At 39.0% G+C, this 25,114-nt stretch overlaps 1 non-coding gene and 1 pseudogene across 1 annotated transcript; both read left to right on the top strand.

Annotated features, from left to right (window-relative positions):
- The first annotated feature begins 7,717 nt into the window (after positions 1–7,717).
- LOC113198029 (tubulin alpha-1B chain-like) lies at positions 7,718–10,755 on the top strand (annotated as a pseudogene).
- A 13,004-nt stretch (positions 10,756–23,759) lies between these two features.
- LOC144254709 (U6 spliceosomal RNA) lies at positions 23,760–23,869 on the top strand. The gene has a single exon (XR_013343569.1). It is a non-coding gene; the product is annotated as a U6 spliceosomal RNA (small nuclear RNA).
- Positions 23,870–25,114: the final 1,245 nt, after the last annotated feature.

Genomic DNA, 25,114 nt, shown 5'->3' with positions numbered 1-25,114 from the left:
TGCTCGCTGGGCGCGCGGCGGATCCTTCGCCGCCCGCCGCCCGGTGTTTTCATACAAACCCCGGTGGCAGAAGAGGCGGAGGCGGCGGAGGCGGCGGCGGAACCTGTCCGCATCCCGGGCAACGTCAGCGCGGCGCCCCGCCCACCGGACGCTCCGACCAGCCAACTCGGGCGGCGCGCGTGAGCGGGATGGGCGGGCTCCGGAGGGGCGGGGCCGCGGGAGTCCGGGAGCGCGCCCGGCTGGAAGGAGGGAAGGGATGGGTGCGAGTTGAGCGGCGAGCTAGCGGTTCCTTGTTCCCTGCAGCCACGCGCAGAGCCAGGCCACCGCCCAACCGAACCGAACAGACCGGCTGGCGGCTCTCCATGTTCTTCAAATCACCCTTTCTTTCCGGACAATCGACCAGGCTTTTTCCCGGAAATAACCTGCCCCCCTGCCTCTTCACCATCAATTGCCCACTCTCTTAGGAAGTCTTTAGCGGCACTGACAAATGGTTCTCAACCCGCCCCAATACCCAAATGTCTTCAAATCCTGGGGACAGTGGTTAAGTGCATAAGGCCTTTTCTGACCCCAGGAGAGTCCATAGTAAGAGACAAGAGGGATATTCAGTTAGCCACCTATGCTCCCAGAAAACAACGGAATTGCATCTTGTGGCCAAACCTCAATAATTAGATGTTTAATGCTGCAGCGACCAAAATATACTGATTTTTTTTTGTTTGTTTGTAATGTGCTTACTTATAGTCATGAAAACGGTACTGCTAAATTAACCAGTGAAGAGAATATTATTTGAGTCAAAGTAGTGTGTCAGATAAATTACTGATACATTGTTGTGTTTTGACTAAAATATACTGTAATTTATTATTAGTAACTACTGACATCATTTACCTTTTTAGGGCCGGGTGTGGTGGCGCATCCCTGTAATCCCAGCTACTCTGAGGCTGAAGCAGGAGGCTTGCAAGAAGGATCCTAAATTGTAGGCCAGCATGGGCAATTTAGCTAGACCCTGTCTCAAAATTTAAAAAGAGCTAGAATGTATCTAAATTGTACAGTTCCCTAGCATAATGGAGGACCTGGGTTCAATCCCTAATACTGCAAGAAGGAAAAGAAAGAAAAAGAAACACATTAATTTTTTTTAGAGTGCATCGATCATGTTAACTGCTATTCATGGTAGCTGGTAAGGAATGTAAAATTATTACAGGTAGAAAAGGAAACAGCTCTGAGAGAGCTTTGTTTTTCATTCTTGTTTAAATTAAGCAGGTGTGAAGGTGATTTAAAAGTAATTTAAGGTATAAGAGTGCTTCTTTCAGTTTGTTATCCGTAGATATCCTTACTCAAATGAACAAGAGACCCATTTTGTAAATGTTTAGTTTCCCCGACTATGAGCACCAAAAGGTACATTACAGTATTTAAAATAAATTCAAAACACCATCCCAAACATCTATTCTAAAAACACCTAATTACCTAAGATTATTAAACATTTTATAAAAATTAAATATACGTAATATACATGAAATATTTAAAGAACATGTTCTAAATGAATCAGTCTGCAGTATAGAAGGACAGAAATGTAGATGTTTGTGTTTGTATAATTTGAATTTCACTTTAACAAAGCACTATTAATATGATTTGATGATCAGGATACAAACCCAGGAAATTAGCCCACACGGCTAGCCCAGAATCCTTGAAATGATTATCCTTGAAATGATTCTATAACACATAGTTTGCTAGTGAGTGATAGGTTTTGCTACAATAAGAACTTGGAACAACACTCCTTCCCTGAAGAATATGACTTCACACCTTATCAGGCCCCACATGTGAGTTACTGACCTCAACTACTAAAATTCAAAATACGTATAAACTCAAGAGTTTTGCAGACATGTTAAGAGCTCAGGCAGAGTTTACACTCTCAGCAACTTCTCCAAAAACACTAGCTCAGGCTATGATGGGGTCATAATCTGTTAGCCTCCCAGCCAACCCCTAAAGCCTCACCCTCCAGCACAATTCTCTAGAAGCAAGGACTCCTCCCCACTATAATAAATGCCATCTCTCCCCCAGAACACTGTTACAAAGACTCACCTCACTCTTTAATTTGACTTTACTTTCCACAGAGGCCTACTTCCATCCTAATTAAGCAATTAATAATTGAGTTCTAATAACTTGGAATTCACTCATTATGTGGTTAATATATATTATATATCAAGCGTATTCTCTGTGAGGTGTGTTCTGATTTTGCCCCTCTTTAAACAATATTAACCTAAAAGGAAAAAATCCTTCTTGTGTGGCAATAAACTATGATTTCCAAAGTTACATTTAGATCATCTCCTCACTTTGAACCATATAAAACATAGAATGAATCCCTGTTGGTCACTCTTTCCACTGTTTTAAACAACTTATTTGACCAACCTTATTACAATGTGTAAATCTAAATATAATTTTGGGGGGATGTGGCTCAGTGGAGAGTACATGAGACCACAGGCTCAATTCCTAAGAGCACAAAAAATATAGATAAAAAAGATCATCTGATGGAAATCAGAGTTTGACCATATGATGTTATTAGTTAAACTAGGATTCCACAAATCAGTCTACCCAGCTCCTTGCCACAGTCTGGCTGCAGCAAAATAACGGGGGGGGGGGGGGGGGGGGGGGGGGGGGAGAAAGAGAGAGAGAAATGATTCACTATATAATATTCATTGGGAAAAAACAAGGTACTGAACTCTATTGGTTGTATGATCCACTTGTAGTTTTAAAAGAAATTGATACAATGAACATATACATTTATTTATTTATTTATTTTTTATTTTTTTTTTTTTAAAGTTTGCCTGGTAAGGATTTATTGACTAAATGGATACATTAATGGATAAGCAAATTAATAAAACAGCAAATGAATGAACACAGTGTATCTGCTACTTGTAAGTTATAATTTCACATTTTATTCCTAATGACATTTTATTCTCAATTTCTATAGCTATGGGGTGAGTTTTTGAGGGTTAAAAATATTTTTTTTTAATGTTAGAAATATTATTTTATTTAGATTCTTTTTTTTTTTAACAAAGTTTATTTTATTTTATTTTATTTTTTTTTTATTGGTCGTTCATAACATTACATAGTTCTTAATACATCATATTACACGGTTTGATTCAAGTGGATTATGAACTCCCGCTTTTACCCCGTATACAAATTGCTGTATCACATCAGTTACCCTTCCATTGATTGACATATTGCCTTTCTAGTGTCTGATGTATTCTGCTGTCTGTCCTATTGTCTACTATCCCCCCTCCCCTCCCCTCCCCTCCCCTCCCCTTTTCTCTCTCTACCCCTTCTACTGTAAACCATGTCTTCCATTTGTATTCTCTTGACTTACCCCTCCTTACCTCTTATATGACATTTTGTATAACCCTGAGGATCGCCTTCCATTTCCATGCAATTTCCCTTCTCACTCCCTTTCCCTCCCACCTCTCATCCCTGTTTACTGTAAATATTCTTCTCAAGCTCTTCGTCCCTACCCTGCCCTTGTTTACACCCCTTATATCAAAGGAGTCATTTGGTATTTGTTTTTTAAAGATTGACTAGCTTCACTTAGCATAATCTGCTCTAATGCCATCCATTTCCCTCCAAATTCTATAATTTTGTCATTTTTTAATGCAGAGTAATACTCCATAGTGTATAAATGCCACATTTTTTTAATCCATTCATCTATTGAAGGGCATCTAGGCTGGTTCCACAGTCTTGCTATCGTGAATTGAGCTGCTATGAACATCGATGTAGCAGTGTCCCTGTAGCATGCTCTTGTTAGGGCTTTAGGGAATAGACCGAGAAGGGGAATAGCTGGGTCAAATGGTGGTTCCATTCCCAGCTTTCCGAGAAATCTCCATACTGCTTTCCAAATTGGCTGCACCAATTTGCAGTCCCACCAGCAATGAACAAGAGTGCCCTTTTCCCCGCATCCTCTCCAGCACTTATTGTTGTTTGACTTCCTAATGGCTGCCAGTCTTACTGGAGTGAGATGGTATCTTAGGGTAGTTTTGATTTGCATTTCTCTGACTGCTAGCGATGGTGAGCATTTTTTCATGTACTTGTTGATTGATTGTATGTCCTCCTCTGAGAAGTGTCTGTTCAGGTCCTTGGCCCATTTATTGATTGGGTTATTTGTTATCTTATTGTCTAATTTTTTGAGTTCTTTGTATATTCTGGTTATTAGGGCTCTATCTGAAGTGTGTGGAGTAAAGATTTGTTCCCAGGATGTAGGCTCCCTATTTATCTCTCTTATTGTTTCTTTTGCTGAGAAAAAACTTTTTAGTTTGAGTAAGTCCCATTTGTTGATTCTATTTGTTAACTCTAGCGCTATGGGTGTCCTATTGAGGAATTTGGAGCCCGATCCCACAGCGTGTAGATCATAACCAACTTTTTCTTCTATCAGATGCCGTGTCTCTGATTTAATATCAAGCTCCTTGATCCATTTTGAGTTAACTTTTGTGCACGGCGAGAGATAGGGATTCAGATTCATTTTGGTGCAAATGGATTTCCAGTTTTCCCAGCACCATTTGTTGAAGATGCTATCCTTCCTCCATTGCATGCTTTTAGCCCCTTTATCAAAAATAAGATAGTTGTAGTTTTGTGGATTGGTTACTGTGTCCTCTATTCTGTACCAGAACATATACATTTATAAACAGAATTCTCTGAGGAAAAAATAATATTCCCTCTTCTATGAAAAATACCACTTCCAGCCAAAGTGTTGGATAGGTGTTGCCACTTTTCTATATTTTGCATTCTTAATGTTCCTAAGGGGTTGAGGATATAGCTCAGAGGAAGAGCACTTGCCTAGCATGCACAAGGCCCTGGATTTGAATCCCAGTATGCATACATACATACATACATACATACATAAAGTTAGCATACAACTTAACAAAAAATTGAAAATGATAAATAAAAGAGGCCCTTCTCCCAAATTATATAAGCTTCAAATCCCACAAATACTATATCCATATCTATTCACTCATTTAGAAATTTGACCTGTGGATAGCTGCTGCTTCAGGAGCATAGGGAAGGGCGCTTTCATCAGAAACTTTTGTTTTTGTTGTTTTATTTTATAGGATCTCACTATGTTGTCCAGGCTAGTCCTGAATCATGAGCACAAGTGGTCCTCCTGTGTCAGTCTTGGAATAGTTGAGCATGCACACAAAAGTCATTGTTTGGATGTGAGGTGTCCCCCAAAATCTCACATGGTAGACAATGCAAGAAGGTTTGGAGGAAAAAATGATTGGGCTATATCCTTAACCTAATCAGTTCAGTAATCTCTGATGGGATTAACTGAGTGGTAGCTAGAGGAAGTGGTTCATTGGGGGCATGGCTTTGGGGTATATATTTGAATCTGGCAAGTAGAGACCTCTCTCTGCTTCCTGAGTGCCATGTAAGCCACTTTCCTCTCCATACTCTTCTGCATGATTTTCAGGTCTTGAGCCCCAAGGAATAGAGCTGTCCTTCTATGGACCAAGACCTCTGAAACCAGGAGCCTTCAAATAAATATTTTCCTCCTCTACCATTTTTCTGGTCAGATCATTTAGTCACTGCAGCAAAAAAGCTAAGAATACTCACCATGCCCTGCTCATTAGTTTTGATGGTTTATTTGGATTTGTTGGGAGAATTGAACCCAGGAGAACTCTACCACTGAGCTAATCCCCAATCCTTTTTATTTTTTTTCTTTTGAAATAGGGTCTAACTAAAATACCCAGGCTGGACTTGAACTTGCAATTCTTCTGATCTGTCTTCTGGAGTTGCTGGGATTACAGATGTGCACCACCATGCCCATCCCATTAGATTCTTTATGAGGTCTTAATGTAAAAAGATTGAGAACACTGTTAAGAGGAATGCATAAATGCCATAAAAACATATGAATGATATATTGTTAGGTAAATTAGCAGATCTCATGCAAATGATTCTGTTTTTATAAAAGCATGATGGGGTGGGGGTAGATTGAACTCAGGAGCACTTGGCCACTGAGGCCACATCCCCAGCCCTACTTTTTATCTTATATAGAGACAGAGTTTCACTGAGTAGCTTAACACCTTGCTTTTGTTGAACTTACTTTTTTTGAACTCGAGATCCTCCTGCCTCAGCCTTCCAGACCTCTGAGTTTACAGGCATGTGCCACCTCAACCAGCTATAAAAGCATGAATCTTTAAAAACAGATTGAAAAAACAGAAGTAAAATTTTAAAAATAGTTATTATTTGATGGTGGGATTATAGGTCATTTAAAGTTTATTTTTATTTCTCAATGTTAAATTTTCTGCAATGAACATATATTTTCACAAGAAAAAATTAAAAATTTGCATTACTAAATTGTCATAATTAACTCAGGAAGCTGTTAAGGGGATTAAAACTATAGAATATGTAAAGCAGGTTGTAAATCATAAAGCACTTATGAATGTTAATCTTTTGTTTTTCAGGCTTTAAAACAATTTCAGAACAGAGACAGCAAAGGACTGCATTAACCTGAAACCAAAGGCAAGTATTAGAAAGTCCCATTTACACATTAATCTCTTCTGTCACAATCAATCTTGTGGATAATAACTTTTTTAAATTTTTTTTTTACTTGTAGGTGGACACAATACATTTATTTATTTATTTATTTATTTATTTATTTATTTATTTATTTATATGTGGTGCTGAGGATTGAACCCAGGGCCTCGAATATGCTAGGCGAGTGCTCTACTGCTGAGTCATAACCCCAGCCCCTGGGCAGTGACTTTTAATATAACATTTTATGCAAATATGAAAAAATTAGATTTTTCAAACTATAAAGAAAAGTTATCCAGAATTATCTTAGTATATTCAGTTTGGGGTTTTTAACATAAAAAGTAAATTTTCCTGGATTCCTGAAAAAAACATTATTTTCTATCTTTATGTATGTCACCTTTGGGGATAACTTTGTCCTCTTAAGATTAGAGCAGACATTGATTCTCATCACAATGGATGGAAATTTCAACATGACAATTAATCAAATCAATGAGCAGGCTTATTTGTTCTCTATCTGTATCAGTCTCCAGGTCTCTTCTGATTCAGACCTTGGAGAAGCACAACTAATGATTCACTGTTTGGCAGACAAGTTGCTGTGGTGCTGTGCCAGTGGAACTTGCTGGAAAAAAAATGTCCTCTGGAAATTTCTGGAGATTCACCTGCTAGGGCGCAGGGGAAAGCTGTTCACCAGGAGGTGTCTCACTGGAAACATTTTATTATAAAGCTGCCTGATGGGGTGCAAGCTACTAGCAAGCACCATGGCTACAGAGTCAGTTACTGCAGAAGCTTGCCCAAGGGAACTTAATGTTGGCAGATTAGGCACTCAGCAGCAATATTAGCTGAGACAGCCTTAGTAACAGTAAGTCTTTGTTGTTGAGCTTATGCATACCTCCATCCCTGCCACAAACACACCAGGTATGCATGGGTCCATTGAACAATCACTGAGGTGGCTAGGGAAAGACCAACAACCTCAGAGGGCATCCTTTTGTCCACCTGATTGTTAAGAACTTCCTGCCGTGGATGCCCTTCAGTGCACTTTCATATGAACACATATATTTTCTAATCCTGTGCTCCTTCAGAGAAGTCCATCTAAATACCTCTTTCCCTGACTTCCTCAAATAGGAAATATGGTACCAGCATTGTATAAACCTATCTATAAACCAGGCTGGATATTTTTTTCTTTTTAAGACAAATGATCATATACACAATGTCCCCCAAATATCTAGGCATTGTCTTTAATGCTTTCAGCCTTCCTTCTATGAATGAGAATCTTCGGTTTTCTAAAGGATCTAACTCAGTAATTTCTCAACAGAATGGCTTCCCTTGACCCTACTGAAGGCTGACTCAACAAGCTTTAATTCAGGAACACTGGTAAAAATATTTTTACAACTTTCTTTGACTATTCATATGAAGAAATGTATGAAAAATACAAGTAATTGTGATATTCTGATATAACAAGAAATATATATTTGGGCTTCATCTAGTTTCCCACCACAGAGCTCCTAACCCTTTTGGAATCTCAGAAGTGATATGTTTCTTTTTGAGTACTAATGAGATGATTGGTAACCAACTAAGGAGTCCTAGTTTCCAGGGAAACCAACTAGGTGATTAGAGGGTTGGAACTTTCAACCCTTTGCACACACACCTTTGTTGCTAGAGAGAAGCTTAAGGTTGAGTAGATAATCAACAGTCAATGTAATGAAATTTTCATAAAAATTCAAAAGGACAGGTTCAAAGAGCTCCCTTGTTGCTGAACACACAGAGGTATTGGCAGGAAAGCTGTGGAGAAGACACAGAAGCTCCACACTCCTTCCCCTACACCTTGCCCTATGCATCTCTTCCATCTGGCTGTTCCTGAAGAATAATAAATGAGTAATAGCGAGCAAAGCCCTCCCTGAGTGCTTTAGCAAATTGTCAAACCTAAAAAGCAGGTATGGGAACCTCTGATTTATAGCCAGCCAGTCAGAAGCATACGTAACAACCTGGATTTGTGATTAGCATCTGATGTGTGGGCAGTCTGCAGGTCTAAGCTCTTAACCTTGGGATTAAAGGTTATCTCCAGGTAAAGATTGCTAGAATTGAGTTAGATTGTAGGATATCTACTTGATGTCTGCCAAGAAGGAGGGAATTTCTTGTATTAGACAAGCATCCCCTAGAAGTCCATGTGTTACAGGCTTGGTTGCCAATTTGTAGTACTATTGGGAGGTGGTGGAACCTTTAGGAGGAGGGACCTAGTGGAAGGAAGTTAGGTCATTGGGGTGGGTGTACCCTTGAAGGGGACAATGGGATCCCAGCACCTCCTCTTTTTGCTGCCATGAGGTGAACAGGCCTCTACTACCTTGAACTTCCACAATAATGCACTCTGTCACACAGGCCCAAAGCAACAGGGACAAGATGAACTGAAAGCTTCAAAACTAAGCCAAAATAAACCTTTCCTCCTTATAAGTTGATTATATCAGGTATCTGTCACAGTGACAGAAAACTGACTAACATAGGATGAGGGGGAAAATCTACAATTTTTGTGCACAAAAGTGTTGTGAAAGACGGAAGAGGAAAAACAGTTTGTTTTTCCCTTATATAGAAAAAAAATTTTTTACCAGTGTTCCTGAATTAAAACAGGTTTCATAAATAAAGAGATTTCAGCTATGAACAGAAGTTCTCCAAAGAAACCACATTTATACTCAAGAGCCTGTAGACTGTTTGATCTCAGCAGAGATTCTGGGTTTACCTCCCTGCTGATATAATGTCTCTCTGTGATTATGGAATGAGATTAAACAAATTATGTGCATGTACAAAAATGTCACAAGGAGAGTGTATTACTTACCTCAGCTCTTAGCTTCTCAGGACAATAACCAGGACCTAGTGTCTGCTCCTGTTGCCTTTGCTTCCTAAGCCATAGCATGAGTGCATCTCCATACATGTACGCCAGGCTGGTGTCCATATTGGGAACACCTGCTGGGAGCTCTACTGCCTGGAACATGGCACTCAGCTTGATGGCCAAATGCTAAATACAAGACCACTGAGGGAGGAGATGATTCATTCAATACCTGCTTTAGCAAGATGGGCACTGGCAAGCATGTGCCCAAGGCAGTGTTTGTAGACCTAGAACCCAAGATCATTGATGAAATTCATACCAGGACCTATCATCAGTCAGCTCTTCCACCCTGAGCAGCTCTTCCACCCTGAGCAGCTCTTCCACCCTGAGCAGCTCATCATAGGCAAGGAAGATGCTTCCAAAAACTATGCCTGAGGCCACTACACCATTGGCAAGGAGATTGTTGACCTTGTCTTGGACCAAATTCATAAACTGACTGACCAGTGCAAGGGTCTTCAGGGCTTTGGTTTTCCAGAGCTTTAGTGGGGGAACTGGTTCTGGATTTACCTCCCTGCTAATGTAATATCTCTGTTGATTATAGCAAGAAGTCTAAGCTGGAGTTCTCCATTTACTCAGCCCTCTAGGCTTTAGTTGAGCCCTAAAGCTCCATTCTCACCACCTACACTATCCTGGAGTACTCTGATTATGTCTTCATGGTAGACAATGAGGCCATCTATGACATCTGTCGCAGAAACCTTGACATTGAGCGCCCAACTCACACCAACCTTAACCACCTTATTAGCCAGATTGTATCATCTATCACTGCTTCCCTCAGATTTGATGAGGCCCTGAATGTTGACCTGACAGAAATTCCAAGCCAATCTGGTGCCCTATCCCCACATCCACTTCCCTCTGGCCACATATGCCCCTGTCATCTCTGCTGAGAAAATCTACCATGAACAGCTTTTTGTAGCAGAAATCACAAATGCTTGCCTTGAGCTAACCAACCAGATGGTAAAATATGACCCTCACATGGTAAATACCTGACTTACTGCCTGTTGTACATGATGCTATGGTCCCCAAAGATGTCAGTGCTGCCATTGCCACCATGAAAATCAAGTGCAACATCTAATTTGTGAATTGGTGCCCCGCTGGATTCAAGGTTGGCACTGTGAATTGGTCCAAGAACTGGCCAAGGTACAGCAAGCTGTGTGCATGTTGAGTAACACTACAACCATTGCTGAGGCCTGGGATTACAAGTTTGACTTGATGTATGCCAATTGCACCTTTGTTTACTGGTATGTGGGTGAGGAAATGGGGAAGGAGAGTTTTCTGAGGCCTGTGAGGATATGGCTTCCCTAGATAAAAATTATGAGGAAGTTGGTGTGGATTCAGTTGTAGGAGAGGGTGAAGAAGGAGAGGAATATTAGTTATCTGTTCCTTTCAGCCCTGTAGTACGTTATACTCCTAGAACTTCAGCTTCAGCATTAGCTATCAGGCATTGAAGTTTACTGATTAGATTGTCTTCACGCAATCATGATCATGTCTTTGTTTTTCCATGTGTACACGTAAGCTCTTTCAATCATATCTCAAACTAAAGGCTTTAAATAAAAAATAAATGTCAAAATGAATCACACATATTGAAGGGCGACCAGCACCCCACCAGGGAAGTTTCTTGCACAGGAGGTGATGAGCCACCTGAGAAAATTAAAGTCTGAAATAATTAGTAAAGAATAAGAGACAGGGCTGGGGTTGTGGCTCAGCAGTAGAGTACTCACCTAGCACCTCTGAGGCCCTGGGTTCAATCCTCAGGACCATGTAAAAGCAAATAAGTAACAACAAAGGTGTACAAGTAAAAGAAATAAATATTTTTAAAAAGATGGCAAATTAAAAAAAAGAAGAAGAAGAAGAGACAGGGGGCTGTGGCTGTGACTCAGCGGTAGCGCACTTGCCTAGCATGTGTGAGGCACTGGGTTCGATTCTCATCACCACATATAAATAAAAAAAGATCTATCAACAACTAAATAATAAAAAATATAAGAATAAGAGACAGAGCCAGGAATTAGATAAAGAGAAAGCAGAGCCCCTGATAGGTCCTCCAGTCCTGGTAAGAACTAGAACCCAACAGCTAAAAAATGGCTCTGGTTCTTTATTTAAGGGAGAGTACATAAAAAGCAGGGATAAGGTTTCAGCAGAGGAGTCTTGCTTTATGGTTTCTTGTAGTCAACAGGTTGATTGGCATCTTGGCAAGCCACACCCATATCTGAATGGCTGTATAGCTATGTGGCTCCGGCAAGTCACATCTCAGTGCTGTGTGGAAGCTTTGGGAGAGGTGGATAGGTATTCACATGTATTGGGTGGTCTCAAACCAGCAGGAGTATTTCTGGGAGTTCCCAGACACCAGACTTTCCTACCCATTGGCTTCCATGCTGACTGAGTTCATGCAAATTTCATGGATGGCATCCAGCATCCACTATTATGTATAATTATAATATACCAATAAAAAAGAGCCAGTTCACACTCATACATTGCTGGTTGGACTGCAAATTGGTGCAAACAATCTGGAAAGCAGTATAGAGATTCCTTGGAAAACTTAGAATGGAACTACCATTTGACCCAGCTATCCCACTCCTCGGTTTATACCCAAAGGACTTAAAAACAGCATATTACAGGGACACAGCCACATCAATGTTTATAGCAGCACAATTCACAATAGCAAAACCTAGATGACCTTCAGTAGATGAATGGATAAAGAAACTGTGGTATATATACACAGTGGAATATTACTTAGCATTAAGAGAATAAAATTATGGAATTTGCAGGTAAATGAATACAGTTGGAGAATATTATGCTAAATGAAGTAAGCCAATCCCCCAAAACCAAATGCCGAATGTTTTCTCTGATATGAGGATGCTGCACCATAAAGGGAATGGGGGGAAGCATGAAAGAAATGGAGGAATTTTAGATAGGGCAAAGGGGAGGGAGGGGAAAGGTAGGAGTAGGGGGGGTAGGAAAGATGGTGAAATGAGATGGACATCATTACCCTAAGTACATGTATAAAGACATGAATGGTGTGACTCTACTTTATGCTCAACCAGAGACATGAAAAATTGGGCTCTATATGTGTATGATTAATTGAAATGCATTCTGCTGTCATGTATAACAAATTAGAATTTTTAAAAAAGAGTCAAAATTATCTTTGGATATCTTTAATAACCATTTACTATCAACCTCTGTATCTAATCTAGCATTCTTGAAACTACTAGATATAACTTTTGGAATGCCCTCTAAATTTGGTAGATCTCTGGCTTCCACCAAGTCTAAAACTAAAAATGTGATAACATCTGAATCCTGTAAGAGACTTCCTCACCTCATTAAAAATAACTTCTGGATGCTATAGAAGAGATTTCCCCACCTCTTTGTAGACTATCTAATCAATGACCCATTATAACATCTCATACAACTTCTTTCGTTGAAGAACCATGTTGTTCCAGGTAATTTGTATCTGTGTTCCTGGGCTATGGTTACTCATATTTGGCTCAGAGGTGATTTCCTCAAATCACAGTTGTTATTTTCTGAGTACGCAAGCAAAAGGGTAAGTAAATGTTACTCAGTGAGACAGGAAAAAACTAAGTAACCCTAGCTTGCCTTTCTTCTGAAAGATGGTCACAACATGCTAGCATGTTGTTTCTATAAGAAGTAAAAAATTATTTCTTGGCTGGGGCCAGAAATGATAGGCTCCATTTGGGGATTTTCCCAATAATTTTTCTAACACGCTATAGCAAAAAAGGATCCCACTTCTCTTGGGATCCTTTTCTCTTGATTTCTGTAGTAGGCAGAATAATGAATGCACCCTCTAAGATGTCCATCACCTAATCCCCAGAACCTGCAACTATGTAACTTTACATGGAAAAGAAGATTTCAGATGTGATTAAATTAAGAACTTTAAGGTAGGAATATTATTCTGGAGTCTCTGGATTATTCTGAATCATCTGGACCCAATCTAATCACAAGAGTTCTTAAAAGTCCTTCCTGGCTATGGTCAGAAGAAGTGACTAAACAAGTTGGATCAGGAAGATGCAAAATTGCTTACTTAGAAGGTGGAGGAAGTGGGCCACAAGCCAAGAAATATGGCTACATCCAAAAACTGAAAAAGGCAAAGAAATGAATTCTTCTCCAGAAAATAATGCAACTCTGATGATTAAACTACAAAACTATAATACAATAAATTGGTGTTATTTAAGCCACCAAAGTTGTGATTATTTGTTGCATCAGCAATAGAAAACTAATACCACCTGCATTGGGTATACATAGGTAGTTCTCACCCCACCACTGAAAATTTTCATATACACATTGATTGTTATTATTTCTTCTTCTTCTCCTCCTCCCTCTCCTCCTCCTCCTCCTCCTCCTCCCTCTCCTCCTCCTCCTCCTCCTCCCTCTCCTCCTCCTCCTCCTCCTCCCTCTCCTCCTCCTCCTCCTCCCTCTCCTCCTCCTCCTCCTCCTCCTCCTCCTCCTCCCCCCTCTCCTCCTCCTCCTCCTCCTCCCTCTCCTCCTCCTCCTCCCTCTCCTCCTCCTCCTCCTCCCTCTCCTCCTCCTCCTCCTCCTCCTCCCTCTCCTCCTCCTCCTCCTCCTCCCTCTCTTCCTCCTCCTCCTCCTCCTCCCTCTCCTCCTCCTCCTTCTCCTCCCTCTCCTCCTCCTCCTCCTCCTCCTCCTCCTCCTCCCTCTCCTCCTCCTCCTCCTCCTCCTTCTCCTCCCTCTCCTCCTCCTCCTCCTCCCTCTCCTCCTCCTCCTCCTCCTCCTCCTCCTCCCTCTCCTCCTCCTCCTCTTCCTCCTTCTTCTATACTGGGGATTGCAATTAGGGGCATGTTACCACTGAGCTCCATCCCCAATCCTTTTCATTTGTTATTTTGAGACAGGGTTTCCCTAGATATCCAGAGTGGCCTCAAACTTGGAATCCTCCTGCCTCAGCCTCCTCAGTATCTGTGGCATAGGTATTTAATAACATGCCCAGCCATACTGATTTCTTAAATACAAATTCCTAACTATGATTATGCTGGGATTTGTATATTTTAAGCTTACTAGGCAGAAAATGTAGATGTTGCTTACTTACAAATTGAAGAAAGTCTAACAATGTATTTTTCATCTTACCAAATCCCACCTACCAACTCAGAATAATTAATTCTCTGAGTGAAGATGCTAGTATAGTAACCTGCACACAATTGGGGCTTAATATATTTTAGCTGTTCATTGTGACAGTGACCATAGATGCGAAGCTTACTCTATCCATAAAGGAAAATAATACATAAAACCAAAACAATAGAAGCCTGAGTCACCTTTAAAGGGCTACAAGTTGACTTTTAGTCTAGGTGACCATGAAAAGATGTGGTTTAAAATTCTCCCTATACTCATCATCATGGGTGTGTAGTTTCTCATCCCTGGAGTAGTTACTACATACATTCACTAATGAGGAAAAGGAAGAAAGTGTTGACCATTTTTACTATCAGTACAGTTTGACAGAGATAGATGCATCTCTGCAGTTAATCATTAGCATGTGTCAAACGTTTTGGAGAACACTAATTATGGAAACATTTTCCTGATTGATCACAAACTAGCTTGTTTGTGGTCATCAACCCTATTAGAAAATTAGGTAGCATATTATGTAGTGTGTAGCATGTTATATAGTACTTGATTAAAAAGGGAAAAACACTTTAGAAGTTTCTAAATAAAAGTTCTAATAACTATTGAAAATGTTTGAGTTTTATTTCCATGTAGAAACCAGAAATCTTTTAATTAAATTAATAATTAGAACTTACTTACAGATATGCTTGTACATACACAGAATATCTTCAAAGACAAACAGGGTACTGATAACAATGGTCATTTCAAGGAAAATTGCCAGGCTGTGGGGGGCAGGGGGGAAGGGAAACTTATTTTTTTTTAATTTTTTATTTGTTTTTAATTAGTTACACATGACAGTAGAATGCATTTATGCACTTTGATATATCATACGTAGATGGAATATAATTTCTCACTTTTCTGAGTGTACATGTGGCAGAATCATATAGGTCATGTAGTCACATATATACATAAAGAAATAATGTCTGTTTCATTCTACTGTCTTTCCTGTTCTCACATCTCCTCCCCTTCCCTCCCATCAAACACTTCCCTCTACCTAATCTAAGGTAACGCTATTCTTCCCTAGTTCCCCCCACCTTATTGTGAATTAGTATCCACATATTAGAGAAAATAGTCCATCTTTTGTTTTGTGGGATTGGCTCATTTTGCTTAGCATATTCTCCAACTCCAAACATTTACTGGCAAATGCCTTAATTTTACTCTTTCTTTAAAGCTGAGTAATATTCCATTGAGTGTATACATCATATTTTCTTTATCCATTTATCTATTGAGGGACACCTAGGTTGGTTCCATAGTCTAGCTGTTGTGAATTGAGCTGCTGTAAACATTGATGTGGCTGCCTCACAATAGTATGTTGATTTTTAAGTCCTTTGGGTATAAACCAAGGATTCAGAGAGCTGGGTCAAATGGTGGTTCTATTCCAAGCTTTCTGAGGAATCTCCATACTGCTTTCCATAATGGTTGGACCAATTTGCAGTCCCACCAGCAGTGTATGAGTGTACATTTTTTACCATGTTCTTGCCAACATTTATTGTTGCCTGTATTCTTGATGATTGCCATTCTGACAGGAGTGAGATGAAATCCTAGAGTAGTTTTGATTTGCATTTCTCTAAGTGCTAGAGATGTTGAAAACTTTTTAAAATATGTGTTGATTGATTGTATTTCTTCTTCTGTGAAGTGTCTGTTCAGTTCCTTAGCCCATTTATTGATTGGGTTATTTGGTTTTTTTGGTGTTAAGTTTTTTGAGTTTTTTATGTATCCTAGAGATCAATGCTTTATTGGAGATGCATGTGGTAAAGATTTTCCTCCCAATCTGTAGGCTCTCTCTTCACATTATTGATTGTTTCCTTTGCTGAGAAGAAGCTTTTTAATTTGAATCCATGCCATTTATTGATTGTTGATTTTACTTCTTGCACTTTAGGAGTCTTGTTAAGGAAGTCATATCCTAGGCTGATGTGGTGAAGATTTAAGCCTCTTTTTTCTTCTATTAGCTTCAGGGTCTCTGTTCTAGTTCCTAAGTATTTGATCCACTTTGACTTGATTTTTGTGCAGGGTGAGAGATAGAAGTTTAATTTCATTTTGCTACATATGAATTTTCAGTTTGTTGAATAGCCTATCTTTTCTCCAGTGAATGTTTTTGGCACCCTTGTCTAGTATAAGATAACCATATTTATGTGGGTTTGTCTTTACAAGTCTATTTTGGTGCCAATGCCATGCTGTTTTTGTTACTATAGCTCTGTAGTATAGTTTAAGGTCTGCTAGTGTGATGCCTCCTGCTTCACTTTTCTTGCTAAGGATTGCTTTAGCTATTCAGGGTCTCTTATTTTTCCAAATAAATTTCATGATTGCTTTTTATATTTCTATAAAGAATGTCATTGGGATTTTAATAGGAATTGCATTAAATCTCTATAAAGCTTTTGGTATTATGGCCATTTTGACAATGTTAATTCTGCCTATCCAGGAGCATGGGAGATCTTTCCATCTTCTGAGGTCTTCTTCAATTTCTTAAGTCATATGATCTGCCCAGATTGAGTCAGGATGTTACACACAACTTAAACAGACAAATATCAAGTGAGGAAATAGAAGTAGCCATCAAAAAAATTCCAACCAAGAAAATCCCAGGACCAGATGGATACACAACCAAGTTCTACAAAACCTTTAAAGAAGAACTAATACCAATACTCTTCAATTTATTTCAAGAAATAGAAAAAGATAGAGTACTTCCAAACTCATTCTATGAGGCCAATATCACCCTGATTCCAAAACCAGACAAAGACACTTCAAAGAAAGAAAATTTCAGACCAATATCTCTAATGAACATAGATGCAAAAATCCTCAATAAAATTCTGGCAAATTGAACACACAAAAAAAAAACATATCAAAAAGACTGTGCACCATGATCAAGTGAGATTCATTCCTGGGATGCAAGGTTGGTTCAACATACTAAAATCAATAAATATAATCCATCACATCAATAGACTTCAAGATAAGAATCATATGATCATATTGATAGACACGGAAAAAGCATTTACAAAATACAGCACCCCTTTATGTTAAAACACTAGAAAAACTGGATAACAGGAACATATCTCTACATTGTAAAGGCCATCTATGCTAAGCCTCAGGCCAACATTATTCTAAACAGAGAAAAACTGAAGGCATTCCCTGTAAAATCTGGAGCAAGATAGGGATGCCCTCTCTCACCACTTCTATTCGACATAGTTCTTGAAACACTGGTCAGGGCAATTAGACAGATGAAAGAAATTAAAGGGAGATAAGTACAGGAAAAGAAGAACTTAAACTAGCACTATTTGATGATGATATGATTCTATTCCTAGAAGACCCAAAAATATCCAACAGAAAACTTCTAGAACTAGTAAATGAATTCAGCAAAGTGGCAGGATATAAAATCAACACCCATAAATCAAAGGCATTTCTGTATATCAGTGACAAAGCCTCTGAGAAGAAAATGAGGGAAACTACCCCATTCATAATATCCTTAAAAAAATAAGACTCTTGGTTCTTATTTAACAAAAGAGGTGAAAGAACTATACAATGAAAATTACAGAATCCTAAAGAGAGAAATCAAAGAAGACCTTAGAAGATGGAAAGATCAACTTTGCTCAAGAATAGGCAAAATTAATATTATCAAAATGACCATACTACCAAAAGCACTATACAGGTTTAATGCAATTCTCATCAAAATCCCAATGGCATTCTTCATAGAAATAGAAAAAGCAATCATGAAATTCATCTGGAAAAATAAGAGACCCAGAATAGCTAACGCAATTCTAAGCAGGAAGAGTGAAGCAGGTGGTATCGCTATACCAGACCTTAAACTATACTACAGAGCAAGAGTAACAAAAACAGCATGGTATTGGCACCAAAACAGGCTAGTAGATAAATGGTACAGAATAGAGGACACAGAGACCAACCCACAAAATTACAATTATCTTATATTAGACAAAGCTGCCAAAAACATGCACTGGAGAAAAGATAGCATCTTCAACAAATGGTTCTGGGAAAACTGGAAATCCATATGCAACAAAATGAAATTAAACTCCTATCTCTCACCATGCACAAAACTCAACTCAAAGTGGATCAAGAACCTAGGAATTAAACCAGAGACTCTGTGTCTAATAGAAGAAAAAGTAGGCCCTAATCTTCATCATGTGAGATTAGACCCCAACTTTCTTAATAAGACTCCTATGACTTGAGAATTAAAACCAAGAATCAATAAATGTGATAAATTCAAACTAAAAAGTTTCTTCTCAGCAAAAGAAACAATTTGTGATGTGAACAGAGAGTCTACATTCTGGGAGAAGTTTTTACCCCTCACACATTAGATAGAGCACTAACCTCTAGGGTATATAAAAAACTCAAAAAGCTAAGCACCAAAAAAACAAATAACCCAATCAACAAATGGGCCAAGGACCTGAACAGACACTTCTAAGAAGAGAATATACAATCAATCAGCAAATATATGAAAAAATGCTCACCATCTCTAGCAATCAGAGAAATGCAAATCAAAACTACTCTAAGATATCATCTCACTCCAGTCAGAATGGCAGCTATTATGAAGACAAACAACCACAACAAGTGTTGGTAAGGATATGGGGAAAAAGGTACACTCATACTTTGCTGGTGGGACTGAAAATTGGTGCAGCCAATTTGGAAAGCAGTATGGAGATTCCTTGGAAATCTCGGAATGGAACCACCATTTGACCGAGTTATCCCTCTTCTCAGACTATACCCAAAGGACTTAAAAACAGAATACTACAGGGACACAGCCACAGCAATATTTATAGCAGCACAATTCTTAATAGCTAAATTGTGGAACCAACCTAGATGTCCTTCAGTGGATGAATGGATAAAAAAAAAAGTGGCCTATATACACAATGGGATATTACTCAGCATTAAAAAAGAACAAAATCATGGCATTTGCAGGTAAATGGATGGCTTTGGAGAAGATAATGCTAAGTAAAGTTAGCCAATCCCCAAAACACAAATGCTGAATGTTTTCTCTGATATAAAGGGGTGGCTCATAGTGGGATAGGGAGGGAGAGCATGGAAGGATTAGATTAATTCTAGATAGGGAAGAGGGGTGGGAGGTAAAAGAAGGGGGCAGGGGATTAGCAAGGATGGTGGAAAGTGATGGTCATCATTATACAAAGTACATGTATGAAGACTTCAATTGGGTGTCAACATACCTTATATACAAACAAAGATGAGAAAAATTGTGGTATATATATGTGTATTAAGAATTGTAATGCAAAAAAGTACATGTATAATGGCATAAATTGGCATGAACATACTTTATATACAGAGATATGAAAAATTTTGCTCCATATGTGTAATAAGAATTGTAATGCATTCTACTGTTGTGGTGTATTTAAAAAATAAATAATAATTTTTAAAAAAGAAAACTTAAAGGGCTGGGGATATAGCTCAGTTGGTAGAGCGCTTGCCTTGCATGCAGAAGGCCCTGGGTTCAAGCCCCAGCACCATGAAAAAGAAAGCTTTGAATAATTGCCTACCCCCAAGTAGCCCTATTGTAGCTACATCAAGTTGCCTGAGATTCTCAGCATAGAAGTCCCTTGTTTGAGGTAAATTACAATTCCCCCAAAGGAATTTCCAACTATGAATTATTTAAGCATATGCGAGGTATACCTTAGCAGTTAGAAACATAATTTTTAAATATTTATGAATTCAGTGAAAGGGAAACAGGCCACTAAAGAGCCATGATCAAGAAGTAATGGTTCAGAACCTAGAGGAATTCTCTGCGTGCAGAGCCAGGCATAGTGAGCTTTGTAAGTGAATCGATACTCACAGGGATGAGACATGAGAGATCAGAAGACAGACTTTAACTCTGTGACTTTTCTTTTTTCCCATTGCTGGTTTTGGTTCTAGCACACACTCGATTCCTGAAAACAAAACAATGTTTTATTTTCTAACTAAAGTGCTTTAGATTCTGTTGGCTTTGCAACTGAGATTTAAAAGAGCCCTTTTCTCTATGAATTAGTAGTGATCATGAGTATTAGTCAACAAAGTTCTCCTGAAAGTCGACAGTGTGTGATGGAATTGGCTGTCACTAATAATTACAGGATGATGAAAGGAGACAATAGCTAATGGGAAGAGGAATTTGAGCCCAGGATGGCAGCCTGAAACAACTGGAAAGCCAAACCATAAAATGTGCAAAATTGATCCTTCCAGTCAACTCTTTGGAAGACTCCCTTATTGCCAAGAAGTATCCAATTCAATTAGAAAAGGACTGCAGGAAGAAGGCATGTGCAACCTTGAGCCTGGCAAGGTATCCTTCTCATGAACCTAGTTATTTTGAGAGTCATAATTCACTTTCTATAGCTTCTAATCCCATCCTGAATATGTTCCCTAAAATGCAAAGGAACACTCGATTCCATGTTCTGTTTCTCTGTGTAACTTTCCACTAATCCCGTACACCCATCCCTCCCAGGTTTCACACTCCCTCTAGTGTACATCTTATTCCACAAAGTTTAGACTTCCTTTTGCATCTCTCATTAGCATCCTTCTCCCTGGGTTGGCTTAGCACATCACTCAGAACACATCTCAGGTATACTCTCCATGGTTTAACCTTCCACTGGACAGCATTTGGAGGCCACAGGGAAAGTATCCCCCACCAGCTCCCAAAGTGATTGCTGGGTAACCTTCACAGTGTATGTCAGCACTGTGAGCCAGACCCTGGAAATTTCTCATTGTCATATGAATAAACTCAGGCTCAAAGAAGCTAAGTAATTTAAAACCACTTCACAAAAAAAGAACAACAATAATAGTTTTTATTTATTAAGCATTTTAGCCTACAAGCAGGGGAAATATATAGGATAGGTGCCTACTATATGAACTTCAAATTACATATAGTTCAGGCAATGCCACCCTAAAATATAGCACTTTGGTATTTTGATCACTTTAAACCTCAGTTCAAAGGGGCACTTGGGGGACAGGGATGTAAAGAGATGCTTTCTCTTTCTCTGAGCTCTCCTTTCTGCCAAAGACAAATCCTCAAAAAGAAACTCCATCATTATCACCAATATACTTCTCCAAGTTTCCTTTAGTGAGGGTGTTGGGGTAAACACTAGCTAGTGCCTAGGAAACCTTATTATTCCAGGCAGTGAGATAAGAAGTACTTTAAAAATGTGATAATGAAGGAAATGGGGAAGGGAAACTGGCCTGTAATGGTTAATTTGAGTTGTCAATTTGAATGGTTTAAGAAAAGCCAATGATTAAGAGGCTTATGGGCGTGTTAGTGAGGTGCATCTAGAAATGATTGGCATGCAGGATAGCCAACTGAAATGGAGACGCTGCCTAAGCATGGGCAGCACCATCCAATAGGATGATGGCTTGGAAGAACAAGGAAGCAGCAGCAGATGCAAGCTCCATTCTTCCCAACTGGGTTCTTGATTGCTGCTCTAATTGTCTGATAATATCAGACTCTTGCTTTTTCACTCTTCCAAAGTGGACTCTGACAATGATTCTCCACAAGCCTTCCATCTCTGACTAGAGTAGAACTGGTGATCCTTCTTGTTCTGGGGCTTCAGCCTCTTGGACTGTGCAGCTACTGGTTCTTCTAGTTTTCCAGCCTGCAAACAGCCATCATGGACTATCCAGTTTCTGGTTGCATAAGCCAACCTAATAAATCCCCTTTTTATTATTATGCTTCCTGTTGATTCTGTTCCTCTAATACATAGCGCCTTTCATCATCTCCAATATTTAGGTGATAATCAAAGCAGAGTGACCTTGGTTGTAAAGTAAAAGAATGTACTCATAAAACATCTGAAGAAATTCACCTGCACAGTGGGCATGCAACCTATCCTATACATTCAGGGCTTGGAAATGTGCTGTGGCCCTCCATTGCATCCTGGCCTACTGTTGCCAAGGAGCACATGAGTAACAAAATGTCCAAATCTCTTGGTTGATTTTTCCAAGTTATTTCCTTGGGATATGTAGACAATATGTTTGGGGTGGTTGTAGCCCTAGAGTTGAACACAGGGAGTATTAAGTCATCAAGGAGAGGAAGACAAGAAGTCAGCACCATATCCAGACAAACTTTTGTCACAAACTGTCATCTATTCTTCTAAGAAATCATTCATCTTCTTCCAAGATCATTTACTGTCTCCCAAGTTGCTAATATTTCCTCTTCATATGCTGTTAAGAAAAAGGTATATAGCTGCTAGGTCTCACTGAATTCTTGGGTACTCACTTTTCTTTCATGTGATGCCCCTGCACAGGTAATATTTGTATACCTTATGTGATGCCCCTGCACAGGTAATATTTGTATACCTTTTCTTTTGTCAATCTGCTTATTGTCAGTTTACCAAAATTTCAGAGGTGAGAAGGAGAATCTTCCTTCCCTATAAAACTATAGTTAGAATTAATATGGAAAACACCCAAGTACAAGTCAATGTAAAACATAATTGAATTCATAGCAGATTTAAACACTGGGAAACCACCCAAATGTCCACCAGCAATTGAATGGTCAAATAAACTGAAGCCTGTCCATACCATGGAATATTACCCACAGAAGGAGTTAACTACTGAAACACACAACATAGACATATCTCAAAATTATTGTGCTGAACAAAAGAAGAGATGGGATCTCACTCTCTCTTTGCCCCTGTTAGCCTTAAATTCTTGGTCTCACATTGACTAATTGCACTTATATGAAATTCTAGAAAACATAAATCTACAGTGGCAGTATACATTGGTGATTGCTGAGGACTAGAATAGGGTGGGGAATGATTAACTGAAAAGGATGGAAGGAAACTAACTTACTTTCTCTTCTTCCCCGCCTCTTCTCCTCCTCCTCCTCCTCCTCCTCCTCCTCCTCCTCCTCCTCCTCCTCCTCCTTCTTTTCTTCTTCTTCTTCTTCTTCTTCTTCCTACCAGGGATTGAACTCAGGGGCATTTAACCACTGAGCCCTATTTTTTATTTTTTATTTTGGGACAGGGTCTCACTGAGTTGGCTTTGAACTCCCGATCCTCCTGTCTCAGCCTTCTGAGCCTCTGGGATTGCAGGTGTGTGCCACCATACCCGGCCTCTTTCTTCTTTTTGTAAAGAGATGAGATCTCACTCTCTCTTTGCCCCGGTTAGACTTAAATTCTTGGTCTCAAAAACAATCCTCTTGCCTCAGCATCCCAAGTAGCTAGGACTACAGGTGCACTCACCACACCCAGCAAGAAGGAAACTTTTTGAGGAGAGAAAAATACTCTCCATATTGATTGTGGTGTTGAATATGCAGTTGTACACATTTGTCAAGACTCAGAAGCTCCTCATTTTGTCAGCATATACACTTAAATTGGAATTATATGGAGGAGATTAGCATGGCCCTTGTGCAAGTATGTCATGCAAATTCTAGAAGTGTTCCATAATTTTAGAAGCCACATTTTGCCCCAACAAGGAGTGTAAGCTATTTCAGAGTATACATGTATGATGAAAAGAGAAAACTCATTGAGCTGTATGTTTAAAATGGGCACTTTTTATTTTAAGTAAACTATATCTTATCAAAGCTGATTTTCTCACATTTTTATTAGTGTATTATGGTTGTGTATAACGGTGGGATTTATTGTTGCATACTCATGCATGAACATGATATAACACTATAATTTGGCCAATATCTTTCCCCAGTATTTTTCCTTTCCTTTCTCTCTTCCTTCCCCTGGTCCCTTTTCTCTATTCTACTGATCTCCCTTGGATTTTTATGAGATTCCCCCTCTTTTATTTTCCATTTTCCTCTCTAGCTTCTACATATGAGAGAAAACATATAACCCTTGATCTTCTAAGTTTGGCTTATTTTGCTTATTATAATGTTTTCAAGTTCCATATATTTTCCTGCAAATGACATATTTTTATTTTTATTTATGACTGAATAAAACTTCATTGTGTATATATACCACATTTTCTCTATCCATTCATCTGCTGATGGTCACCTAGGCTGGATTCATAGTTCAGCTATTGTGAATTGTGCTGCTATAAACATGCTTATACATACATTACTATAGTACAATGACTTTAATTATTTATGATAAATACTAAAGAGTGGTATAGCTGAGTCATATGGTGGCTCCATTCTTAGTTTTTTGAGGAGCCTCCATACTGATTTCCATAATGGTTATACTAATTTACAGTCCTACCATCTGGGTAAAGTGTTTCTTTTTCTGTATGTCTTCTCCAGCATTTATTATTTGTATTCTTGGTGACTGCTATTCTGACCAGTGTGGAGATGAAATCTCAGTTTTCCCTAGTTGGGAACTTTTTCATGTATTTGTTGACCATTTGTATTTCTTTTTTTGAGAAGTGTCTATTTAATACATAAGCCCATTTATTAATTGGGTGATTGGCTTTTTGGTGTTAAGGGTTTTTTTTAAATTTTTTTAGTTGTAGTTGGACACAATACTTTTATTTTGTTTACTTATTTTTATGTGGTGCTGAGGATTGAACCCAGAGCCTTGCAAGTACTAGATGAGTGCTCTATTGCCACAACCCCAACCCTGGTGTTAAGTATTTTGAGTTCTTTTATATTCTAGATACTAATCTTGTATAGAAGAGTAGGTAGCAAAGATTTTCTCCCATTCTGTAGGTTCTCTCTTCACATTATTAATGGTTTCCTTTGCTGTGCAG

Source organism: Urocitellus parryii, chromosome 4, assembly GCF_045843805.1.
Source record: "Urocitellus parryii isolate mUroPar1 chromosome 4, mUroPar1.hap1, whole genome shotgun sequence".
Lineage (NCBI taxonomy): Eukaryota > Metazoa > Chordata > Mammalia > Rodentia > Sciuridae > Urocitellus > Urocitellus parryii.
This window is presented reverse-complemented; position numbering and strand designations above follow the sequence as displayed.